The sequence below is a fragment of the Acanthaster planci genome, linkage group LG14 (genome assembly GCF_054643075.1).
Source record: "Acanthaster planci isolate LZ-2023a linkage group LG14, COTS_SCS, whole genome shotgun sequence".
Lineage (NCBI taxonomy): Eukaryota > Metazoa > Echinodermata > Asteroidea > Valvatida > Acanthasteridae > Acanthaster > Acanthaster planci.
In genome coordinates this window covers 10,999,064-11,011,079 of record NC_141790.1, presented here as the reverse complement: position 1 = coordinate 11,011,079, position 12,016 = coordinate 10,999,064, and the positions used below count along the sequence as shown (strand labels likewise).

Genomic DNA, 12,016 nt, shown 5'->3' with positions numbered 1-12,016 from the left:
TTATTTGCCAAGCAAGTTGACCTGGTTGGTTGGATGGCTGGCTGTTAGTTGTCGGATGCTATTAGTTGATTGGTTTGGGGGGAGGTTAGGGGATGGGGTGTATTTGGTTGGTAGGTTGGGGTTTGCTCAGCTTGCCGAGGTTGTAGATTTCTGTGTTTTTTCTTTCTTTGTTGTTGCTTTGCTCTCGCTCATTCCCTAATAGGAATGGCTGGGTGGTATGGTTTGGCAATTTGCCACTGGCATTATCTCTCTTTGCATCTGGGAAAAGAAATTTCACACACTGTCAAATAAATTTGAGGTTTCTGTAAGTAGGCCTGCAGGTTGTAAGTCTGCAACTTACAATTTTGATTTCCACTTCAGCCAGAGACCCAAAGAATTGCTGCAACCTTTCAAATTCCCAGCTCTTCACATCATTTCCATTGACACTGACAATAACATCCTTTTCTCTGAAAAACAAACAAAAGATGTACATCAGTAGTTCACCTTGATAAAGAAAAGTCTGTAGGAACTACTACACAGTGAGGAAAGGAAGTCCGATTTCCTTTCTTTTTTTTAATTTCTGTTGTATTTTTTCAGGAGGATCATTTCCTGCTTTCTGTTTACTGCTGGACTGTGGGAAAGGACAAAGTGCAAAGCGGAACTTGTTTCAAGTGGGATCTTGCTCAACTGATTTTTTAAACCTGACATAAGTGACAAGATGGCTGACAAACTGAAACGACTGACACAAGCCATTTATCAGTCATCCGGTTAATTTACATATTGATTGGTCAGTTTGATTGGTTGAATCCCCAATTGATTCCCTGGTTGATATTTCATTCAATTTATTGAATGGTGTATTGATCAATTGAGTCATTGACTGTACATGTATATTTTATCATTTTATTGACTGATCAGTGATTCGTTGATTAATTTTGTCAATTTTGTTGATTGATCGATCGATCGATTTGTTATCGATTTGATTTATTGCCTTTTCATGGTGGTGAGCTGTATTCTGAAAGGATATAACTTACCTGAGTTTTGACTGCGCGGCCAGACCATCTGGGATGACAGTGTGCACTACGTGGCCTTTCTCTGCCTTTTGAATATTCATGCCAAGGCCAATCATTCCACCAATCGAGTTGGCTGGATGCGCACGTGGATGTTGTTATGCGGATGCTCCTCCAGAGAACTCTGCGCAAAGGAATTTGAGAGTGGGAAATAATCAGGAACTTAGAACCCAAATCTGTTGCTGAGAGTGTGTGGAGGAGCGTGACAGGACATTTCTTATCGGCTCTTTAAGAAGGAAAACAGTTCTTGTTGGATATTACGCGCAGTTTTGGCGTCCATTTCAAATGGCATTCTGATTTTTTAGCTCTATTACTCCTATTTTTGTTAAGAACCCTGTGTACCTTCGGCAAGATCAAGCGGAAATGGTCCATTAATTTCCCAATAATCTTGCTGAATTGCTTCTTCCCTGCGTCAAACAGCTCTGTGAACAGCCCGTCTACAACATCCTGACCACCTTCCAGTGGCTGCTGGTGCTCAAAGGTGAAAGGGCACTCACAGCTGCCCAAGCCCCATTGAATCTCTGCCAATTTTTGCCCGGGGCTAGTTGGTGCCCCGTTCCCCTCTCCACCATCCTCCCCACCCGCCCCAACGTCGATGGCCTCCTCATCGAGGGTGTCGTTAGTCTCTTTCCAATTTCCCGCAAAATCCTCTCCCTCTTCAGTGAATGTGAGGTGCTCTCCTTGGTTGGATTCCTCAAGCTTGGGGTTACTTTTCAGTCGGCAAAACTGCCGCATCCCAGGTCCAATCTCGTCCGAGACCGACCGCTGGCTCTTGTACGCCCTGCCGTCCTCCTGGCGGGGACTTGGAGATGACGGTCTTTTCCTCGACTGCTGAAGCGTGCTCGAGGCGGCGGGCGTACTGGGGCTTTCGGCACCGTTTGCATGCATATTACCGTCACTCATGCCTAGCCTGCCAACGACTTTGTCTCAACTTGGTAAGCTTCACTAGCTGTTTTGTATGTCAATGAGCTCTGGCACAGCCTTGAAATAAATGCCGATGTTAATTTCCTGCTTTCAGTTTTATACACCTCACCCGAGGACGGAAACGGAAGGAGCCACGTGCAGAGTGTCACTCCGTGAATAGCATAAAGAAAGTTTAAATCCACCAACAATTTCGATATAAAGTGTGGGCAGGCCGATAGGTTCAACCGACTATCAGGTTCTCGAGGAAAATGATAGTTTATACGTTTTGTTAATACGAGCGAGGATAAGAAACCAACAGTTTTGTGGTTGCCATAATCAGACGAGCTTATGAAACATGGAAGTTCGCATTGGGCATTTAACCATAAACTTTTATGGCAGTCGTTATCGTTGGTGAGAGTAGATCGATACCGAGCGTGAACACCGCCTTCGTGTTGGCCAAACTCGGGCAGATTTTCCCTGGAAAAACTGTATTGACACTGCCATGCATGGGTCAAGTAATTCAGTGAACGCACGGGTTGATAAACGAGCAACAAAGCTGCGTGCTGATTTGGAACTCCACCAATTCTGCCGCAGGATAGAATCGCTTTGGCGAACTTAGGCAGCTGATGGAAATTTCATTTAATTTTAAGTCGTATCTGAAACAGGCTTCTGGAGCCACGGTTATGTCTAGGCCACATGTGTGTTGTCAGCGTGCCAGACCCAACTTTGACCTACATGCACACTACAGACACGACTGCTTGCAGCCTTTTAGTTGCGCAATGGCACAAAGCTTTTTGGCCTACTGCCTATCTCGGAAAGGCCCGCAGAGAGAATCTGGGCCTCGGCACATTGACCGTAATTTATTGTTCGGTTACAGTGTCACGGGAAAAATAAAGAAAAAAGGGAGGATGTCGTGTAAAGCGTTGAGAAAATTCAGAGGCGGCAATGTGCTTTAGCAAGGAAAAACTCAATACATAGAGAATCCAGACGGTACACTTTGTTTAGCCCGTGCGCAGCTCCCCATCAATTAAATTTAAGTAATCTAGAAGATCAGGAAACTCGTTGACGAGGAGACTTGCCTACTGTTTTCAGTAAATCTTAACTTTCAAGACTCTGCATGGGCATGAAGCTGTTTCACACGGTCCATGAAATCATGATGAAACCAAGTGTTGTGATTGAAAGTACATGTATAAGTATTCACAAATCGCTTTCGGGAGTTTTGCTTTTACGCGTATACAGTAGAGTTTAATGGCTCCATGGTGGTACATGTACCCTTATGAAACTGTGACCTTGTGCGCTCTTACTTTGTTGGTTTTGAATGCCTGCATTGTGTGTATGGAATTCGTCGCTCTTTGCATTTCCCACGAGGATATCTGTTTCTTCGTTGGTTCTCGAAGGATTCCCCTTACAGCATTTACTTTCGTTTTGTGTCACATTGTGCTTAATGCTGACGCATATCGGAGGAACTCTCAACCAAAATCGATTCAGTTTCTTTCTTGCCGTAGGTACGTTGACAAAAAGAAAGAGCTCGCTTGAACGTCGCGCAAAATAGCTTTCATTTAATTACACCACGTGTCGGTGTCTGTCCAGACTGTCTGGCACCTGTTATAAGATCGCCACGTAGCATGCATTGGCAACTTCCTCCATGCTTACTCGGCCTTGGGCGAGAGATTTTCTTTTATGTGTTTTTTTCTTGTGTATGTCTACCCGTGCTTTACGTAATATATCGACACCTTTCCTTACAAGGCCTCGGTTAGTTTCGCCTACAACTCCATTTCCACTTATTGCGCCCCAGCAACTTCTTCAAATCTCATGCCGCCTCGCTGCACTGATGGCTCGTTGGTGAGCCCCTTTTTGCACACGAGCGTACCATATACCAATGAATCCAAGTCCAATCTGATTCCAACCGATCCGGCCTTGCAACTTCCTCTGACCCTAGTCCGAAATCAGACCATACCAGACCCTCAAATCTACGTGGCCTGTGGTCAGGCCATCGAGCTGCGGTCGGATATACCACATCCTGCTTACTGACCAGCTGCTTTTCCGTTTAGCCTCTGCTGCATGGTCGCAGGGTCATTTCACCTCAAACCATATTAGCCTGCAGAAAACCAACTGTGGTGTTGCATTAACACTGCGTTGTACGCGAACCTGTACATGTACATGTACATGTGCCAAAGATGCGTGGTTCAGTACATCGCGTTGAATTGACATTGGAGACTGTTGGTTGTCTTCTCATGAACCCCGCCCACCCCACAAGCTCATCCACAGCAAACTTCGTTCTCTTTTTCAGAATTTATTTAAAGAGTATGAAAATACTTACCAGTGGTAGACGGAATCGATGAGCCACCTCTTTGATGTCATGTGTCACTTCTCGGACTCCGTATTTCACCCCTTCTACCACCGTGTTGCCGATGGTCTTGGCCACCTCCTTGACTTTATGCAGGGTCTTGGAGATGATATCACCCGGCAGGAAGGATTCTTCTCCCTCTGCGTTGCTGGAGGATATCCTCTCCTCCACTTCAGCGTGACCATTACAGCACCCTTTCTTTGGTATCTCTTCTTGGCCCGCCGGCTCGAATCTCTGGATGAGGTCTTTGACGCGGGTCCCACCAGAGACAGTCTCTTCAACGCCTTCGTCCATCAATGCAGCGGCCTCAGCCAGGAGGTCAGGGTTCAGACGCCTCGCCTCCCCTCGAAGAGGAAGCGCATCGGTCTCGGCAGGGCTTTCCCGGGCTTCCCTGTCGTTTGCCAGCTGTACGTGGGCCATCTCCGGACCGAGAACATCCGACACGGACTTCTGGCTCTTGTAGCTGCAGCGTCTAGTCCCGTCGGGGGACAAGGGTCGTTTGACAGGCGGCTGGTCCCATTCTGTCATACTAGTCGGTTCGCGGGGAGTTGCCCACATTAATTCGGCTTGTGACACGATCTCAGTCATTTTTTTTTCAACTGATTTGTGAAACTGCAGTTTCCTCTCGAGTGCAATTGAGCCTCTAGTGAATAAAAGCTCGGAGCTTATTTTTGTTACACCGAAACGATTGTTCTGCTCAGCTCTAGAGCATATAACAACCAGATTAGTGTTCTGTGGGTCTTTTTATGGTTGGTTTTGTGTAAACTCTGAGTTGAGGCAACGAATAGATTGCCTTTATAGAGAGGATTGACCATGGGGAACCCGGAAACACCGTCAAAGCGGAAAGCCAGTTCTTTACATTACCGCGAGCTCGGTCACCCCGTCACGCATGGCATTGTATCAGCTCGGCGGTCTAATCTGGCATGCCGCAGCCATGACGTAATGAGAGCGCAAATAAAGCCAAACGGGATTTCCCCAAATCCTGAGTGATGTCATCATGTTTGTTGAAAACGGGCTATTGAAAACCTCCGCCAAATAATGTTTTTGCTCTTATTTAAAGGATGTTCTTCCATTTCCGGCCCGGCTTTGTTGAAAACCATGGCTGAATTAAACTACATGTATCGATCGAAATCAGAATTTAACCAAAAGCCTTGGCCTACACTCCTACAGATTTCCATGCATGGTGGATCATCGCAAAAAGAAAACATCTCAGCCTAGGGCCTAAGACTTAGTAATGAAAATACGAGAGTTTGCAGAAAGCGGGCAAGTATTGCATTGAGCAGTCATCTATGTTTCTCTTAGCTTCCCCAAGGTCAAAGGTAACTATGTGAACGGATGTTGCCCAGGATTCCAGTGATAGTTGAAACCGAAGGTGTTCGTGGAAGCGTGTGAGAACAATGTAGTAAGCGCTTCCTATTGAACCTGCAGTTGTACGATCAATTACGGAAGTGACTCAGTCTTCTTTTCCATGAAGTAGTCTTCCTTCCATTTCGTCTTCCAGGTCCATTGCCGATGCACTGCACGCAACGGAAGTACATGTACAATGTACATGTATTCTGCGTCTAATGTTGTAGATTAGTAAATGCTATAGACAGCAGTGACAATAGGCCGACCTCCATAAAAAAAGGTCGGGAAAATACAAGTTTGTGTTCTGTTGAATACGTATCTAAAAAAAAATTCTGAACTTCAAAACGAACTTCAGAACACACCCACTGGAAAAAAACAGGTCATTAAGACTCATGCAATTACCGTTAACGAGCCTGCTTTTTCTTTAATTGATGTTTGGGAAAATAATCAACATGGAAAAGTGGCTCATTGCGCAGTTTTGTAGCGATTTTGAAAACTTAAATGTTTGCTTGCATCTTTTGTGTAAATACTCTCGACGGCTGAGTTAAACGCGGATGCGGTGGCACGGGTCTGGTAGATTTTTGTTCTGAACGAAAGAGGAAGTGAACGCTCTCAACATTATAAACCCAAGAGCCGGGTTTCGGTTCTCGATGAGGGACGGGGTTTGGTTAGTGCTCAGGGGATGGGATTCAGGGAATAATCAATTATTGGAATGATGAAGATACACGGAAAGAGTTTGGATGGATTTCCAAGACCATTTAAACGTGTGTGCCGTTGGACTCGGAATATTTTTGAGGCAAACTTGACATGAAATGAGATTTTTTTCATCTCCGGGAGGGGGGCGGATGACTGCATGTCTGGCCACAGATGACTATACATGTATCAAAAGGATGACTTTCTTCCTTAAATAAAAGCAAGCGAAGATTTCAAGATTCAACTTTTTAATCTTCCTTAAGTGTATAAAGTCACAGGGAGTATAGTTCACAGTCGCTTCTTCAAGTTTACGGCTTGTGCTTTTAACCTCGAAACTTAAAGAGTAATTTCCTTATTGATTTGTTTCCCTTACAAGCCCAAACCCGTTTTTCAAACACCTGGAACATTTCACATTACGTTTCAGTGTCAATGAATGGTTGATAAAATTTACAAAACATGTTCAATATAATGCAATAAAATGTGTCGTAAACACAGCTCAGCAAAGGAAATTTTGTTCAATTCTCGATTTACCCTGCGATCGATGATGAATTAGACAGGTGCAACTATTTAAAGTCGTGTGGATACTTTCGGCAAAATTGACACGGGGAAAAATTCTTGAAGAGCGGCGTACCAACTGGCACGACATCTTCTCGGACTTACACCTAGCATTGCTAGAGTAGCAAGTCCCGGAATTGATCATCCGCTGTTTGTTTTACGATGACCTTTCAAAATGGGTGGCGGGGGGTCTCTGGAAGTGTCGAGAACTAAACAAAGGGCAAGCACGCTAGTGGAAGGAAATTGTGAAAGTGTAGTTGGTCACGAAGCTTGGCTGAGTGGTGGTGTGCGATGTGTGCGACACCTTTCTGTTATTTGTGGTGCACCCCAAAAGAGGACATCCGTTTTGAGACCAGCGGACATTTTTTGTAATAGCCTATGACCAACACCTGGGCACACGCATTTTGTCGACAGAAAAATATCAAGGGCTCCGGAAAAAAAGTGAAAATAGTTTTTTTTTAAATAGGGTTTGATTTAGCGTCACAAAAAGAAAAAATTACAAGTGCCACAATGGACAAATTCCTATTCCATTGAGCTACCGTACCGCTTTAGACTTGTCTTGTATTCAAAATCTTATTAAAACCTTGCAAAATGTTTAGGGGGTTTAGGGAAATGCTGTGTACATAAACATCGTCAATGAAAGCGTTTCTCATTCTGCCTACAAAGTAGGCGCACTTGCGTAAGCAGTATCTTTGAATATTTTGTGTCACGTGCTTAAGGGTGCACTGAACCAATTCAAGCTCCACTCAAAATAGTGTAAAATCAACCAAGTTTGGAGCCTCGTGGCAGGCAACTGAAGTCCCTGAGGCCTCTCAAACTAAAAAAAAATGTGTTGTTTGGTCCTTCAGATTTCATTTGATTTTCAATTTTTAGCAGGTTAACCAATGACTTTTTAATTATCCGCCCAAAACGAACTCACCCCCCCCCCCAAAAAAGTGAATGTTCTCAAGTCTTCTCAATCTCAGCAGCCATTTTTCAAATGACATCCCTCACCTTTTTAGGCTCCTCTGGCAAATTTTCAATCACATTTTTGTCTGCTTTGCCCTGAGATGGGTTCCACTGAATCTACAGTACAAAGACGATCCTGGGCCATACTTACACAATCCCATGTTTCTTGACCCATGCACACAGACCCCTCTTTTCGAAAGAATCTGTCGGGGTACTTAAGCGCCTCGGCCTGGCGGAGGGTTCTCATTGCATAGGGGCATTGCATCCTAATAGCGTACATCATTATTTGGAAAGATTCCACAGCGCATGCCCTAAATCATGCGCATTGCAGGTCATTGGGGAACGGCATAGCAATAAGCTCTCGCGAAGTCGGCCTGTCCAACGCGGTGCCTGTGTTTGACATTGATCTGCGTGTCTTTATAATGGAGATAATGGTGTTTTCTGACTTACGCGCTAAATACGTTCACGGTCGCGCGCTTTGCACTCGAATGAAAAAAAAAAAGCCCTTTTGCCGATTGGCCACTTAACCAAAGGATGCGTGTCATATTTCAGCCTGCTCGTGACAGGCATTTGGGGTCTACTGGATCGACTTGGGCTGCTATGTTGTGAGCGATGACATGAGCTGACGCTTGCGCTCTCCCCGTCCCCCTTAACCCATCACACGACATGATATACACTGAAAGGTCGTCACACCCGGCTTTGTTGGCCTGGGAACGGATGAGGGGAGCTATTATTTAATAGGTGCCATCCAGGAAACCCGCCGGAAACACCGTGGTGGTGTGACGTGTGAAATTAGGCCACATCCTTAATCTCTGGAACATTTAACATCTAAGTCTTAAGTTACTTTTCTCTCGATACGATGATGAAGAACCCATCAAGTCCGATACGACTCCCGTACACACGAAACAGGCATTTTTGTCACAGTCATTCTGCTTGTTTTCGGATGTTGTACCGGGCTTTGACCAGTCGCCATTGCAACTGGCTCGGATTTGTATGAGGCGTGTGGATTAATCGCCACGTCCACTGGGAATTCCTCCTTGGCACGGTTTCATGATCTGCTCCTCTCTAGAGGCAAAAGAGTGAAAACCTCACTCGCAAAAAGAGTGAGTCCTACATAGCTCTTCTCAAAAAGAGTGGAAAACACTCCAAAAGGGTGAAAATCACTCTAAAAGAGGAGCCATGGACAACTCTTTTTTTCCAGTTGGAGCAAACTGGCGGAGCAGTTGGAACTGTCCAGAGTTTTATGGGTAGTGGAATTTAGGTAGCGGACGGAGGGAAAGCAGGCGGCCACTTTTAGACCACCGTGATAGAATGTTCAGTCTGCGCGCGCGCGCGCGCGCTCTCTCTCTCTCTCTCTCTCTCTCTCTCTCTCTCTCTCTCTCTCTCTCTCTCTCTCTCTCTCTCTCTCTTCTCTCTCTCTCTCTCTCTCTCTCTCTCTCTCTCTCTCTCTCTCTCTCTCTCTCTCTCTCTCTCTCTCTCTCTCTCTCTCTCTCTCTCTCTCTCTCTCTCTCTCAATCAATCAATCAATCAATCAATCAATCAATCAATCAATCAATCAATCAATACGGAAGAGAATCCCAATATTCACAAATTATAATAACTGTGGTAAAAAAATTGTTTGGACGGCAAACATGACTCATAAAGGCAAAAAGCTGTTGAGCTGAGGACTTCATGGTGTCGTCTATAGGCTGTACGTTTGCGTGACAAACTGTTTTACCGGCAGATATAGGCAACTTTCGATGAGCTGCTTTAGGTGAAATTTGGACTCCAAATACAGTCCCGCGTCTGTCTAGCTGTGGCCCTTAGTTATACACCAACCTGAAAATAAGTCTAGATTTAATCACTGTCCTTTAGTCTGCCATGCTGTTTGATCTACTAAGTTTCCTCCTTTCTTCCCCGTAAAGCAATGATCTGAGAACTTGTTGCACTTTAAAATGCGTTCAAATATTTCAAAGGGAAAGACACTAATTCAGGCCTCAACTTGTTACGGAATCAAACATAGTTTACGTGAGCCAGAATTTGTCTGCCTGCTGCAAAATGAAACGTTCATCCTGTTTAGGTGAATTACAAATATGACACTCTGTGGACGCTGTTTTGTAAGAAAATTGTCGATGTTTGGGATTATTTTAACACTGTTCAACACCGTTACACATGTACCTGTTTTTACCATTCAGATTTGGCGACGTTGGTTTATTTTCACGTTCTCGATTTTGCATTTTTATTTAGCCCTTATTTCGCTTCATGAATGAGGCAGTGTTTGATTTTGAATTCTCCGGACCGTTGTACTCTGCTTTTAATACGCTGCGCCCCCTTGCTACCGTACACTGTCGGTTTTCCGGCATGCAGATGGTTTTGTTCGGGGATATTTGCTAATAATCGCATTTGTTAGATACCTGAGAAAGAAAGGAACACTTCCCGTACGCTTTCCTAGCACACTTTGTGGGAAATGTTACTTTCTTTTTCAGTTCCTGCTCTTTGTGCGTGGAGCGTTTTGTGGGATCATGCACCAAAGCGTCCATTCACTGTGAGTTGTCAACCGAAATCGTGAGTAAAACTATTGGGGGAATTTCCACAATGGCGCACCGGTTGATATTGAGACCGTCCCTTCGAGGGCGTCGCTGGGCCTTCCAGGGGTATTTTCCCTGGTGTGATCGCTCAGCCTTGAAAAGTTTTTTCTATCTTTGGTTACCATGGGTGGAAAGTAAATTAATGTTGGTAAGAATGACTGTACTTCACGTGTTGTATGTAAAGTCAGGCATGCGTTAAAATTTCCTGGACAAAATTCTAGTTGAAGTACTTCCTTGAGAAAAAAAAACGGTTTCGTGGATTTGCGTAGAAACTTCTGGTAAAATAACACAACTTCTTGTTTAGACAAGTTTACGGTCGTAAAGTAACTATATGAAAAGGACAGAACTTCAGTGGATTTTTTTTGTGGTTTCGAAAACATTACAAAACCACCATAGGAACAGTTTCTCTGTTTGCCTTCACTACCACCAGGAGAGTCTTCAATGTTATCTCATTTTATGCTGCCGGTGCTTCTGTGCGGGGTCATATTGACAGGATCGTTATTGGGCCGTTTTCCAATACTCGACTTCGGCTCCGTCTCAGGCCTGAACTGTTTTTCTTTTTACTACCTGACTTTGAAGTTGTAAGCGCAATAATAAGTCTGATAGTGTCACAAAACATCAAGTAAGATGCAAACGAGCCAAACATTACAGAACTTCAATTTAATCTAAACGCTTCAGGCCCACAATCGCCGGGATTGGTTTCAAAGACGAAGCCTGAGACGGAGACGAAGTTGAGTACTGGAAAACGGCCTCGGTGTATTTGTGTGTGATGCGCCAAAACATTTAAATGCAATGCAGTGACAAAAAGATTTTTCCTAAAATGCTATTCAAAGTGAAGAACTGTCCATGTTCTACAGCGCAGCGTTCATCACACCAACAAACCAACTTGGTTTGATCTGTATATTTTTCTTTGAAAGGCGTGCTTGCGAATCCGCAATCCGGAAATGTTTTCACGGTGACGAGAGAGTTCAGCCGCGACAACTTTCTGGTAAATTCGTTGTTCAGAGTGGCTGTATTCAAGCTAACTGCATTGCAAGGTGTATACCTGGCGCAGTTTTTGTTTGTCTGTTGGTTTCTGTTCGAGAAAATATTGCCGTAGCTTGCCAAGTGCCACTTTCCATAAATGCATTTGAAATTGGCAAAGCTCTCCGGATTTTGTCCAGAGTACCTCCCCTTGCAATTTTCAATGAACATTTACCAATGACCTCCCCAGCATCACGTTTTTTTTTCTTTTAACAATTTTCATACAAGAAAAGCGTAAGCGCGCTGACCTGTCCATTCTTAGGCAAAATGTTTACAAAGTTATCACAGACATTGAACTGTTTCCTAATAGCTCATGAGAAAGCGAACAGAAAGTTTTCCTTCAGAACATGACATAAATATTGATAGTTAAACAATACTTTAACTCCCAAAAGCCAGTTACTTGTTTAAAACTTAACTTTAATTCTCAGATGGAAAAGTAAAGAACCCGTAAAGTAAAGAACCCGTTGCCCGTAAGATCAAGCACGCATGCGCTTCAGACCTTTGGTACAACAGAGCATGCGCGCTGACTTAAACGCTGATAGCTAGACTTTAAGCTGTTGTCGTTTGCATCAGTTTAAAGATAATAC

At 44.2% G+C, this 12,016-nt stretch overlaps 1 protein-coding gene and 1 pseudogene across 3 annotated transcripts in view; one reads left to right on the top strand and one right to left on the bottom strand.

Annotated features, from left to right (window-relative positions):
- The window catches only part of eif2a (eukaryotic translation initiation factor 2A), a 97,561-nt gene that overhangs the window by 84,512 nt on the left and 1,033 nt on the right, over window positions 1-12,016 (top strand). The window lies entirely within an intron of this gene.
- LOC147796845 (uncharacterized) lies at window positions 269-5,170 on the bottom strand (annotated as a pseudogene). Its single transcript, XR_015427710.1, has 3 exons — window positions 4,270-5,170; window positions 1,011-1,170; window positions 269-446 (listed from the first exon to the last, which is right to left on the bottom strand). The product of XR_015427710.1 is annotated as an uncharacterized LOC147796845 (transcript).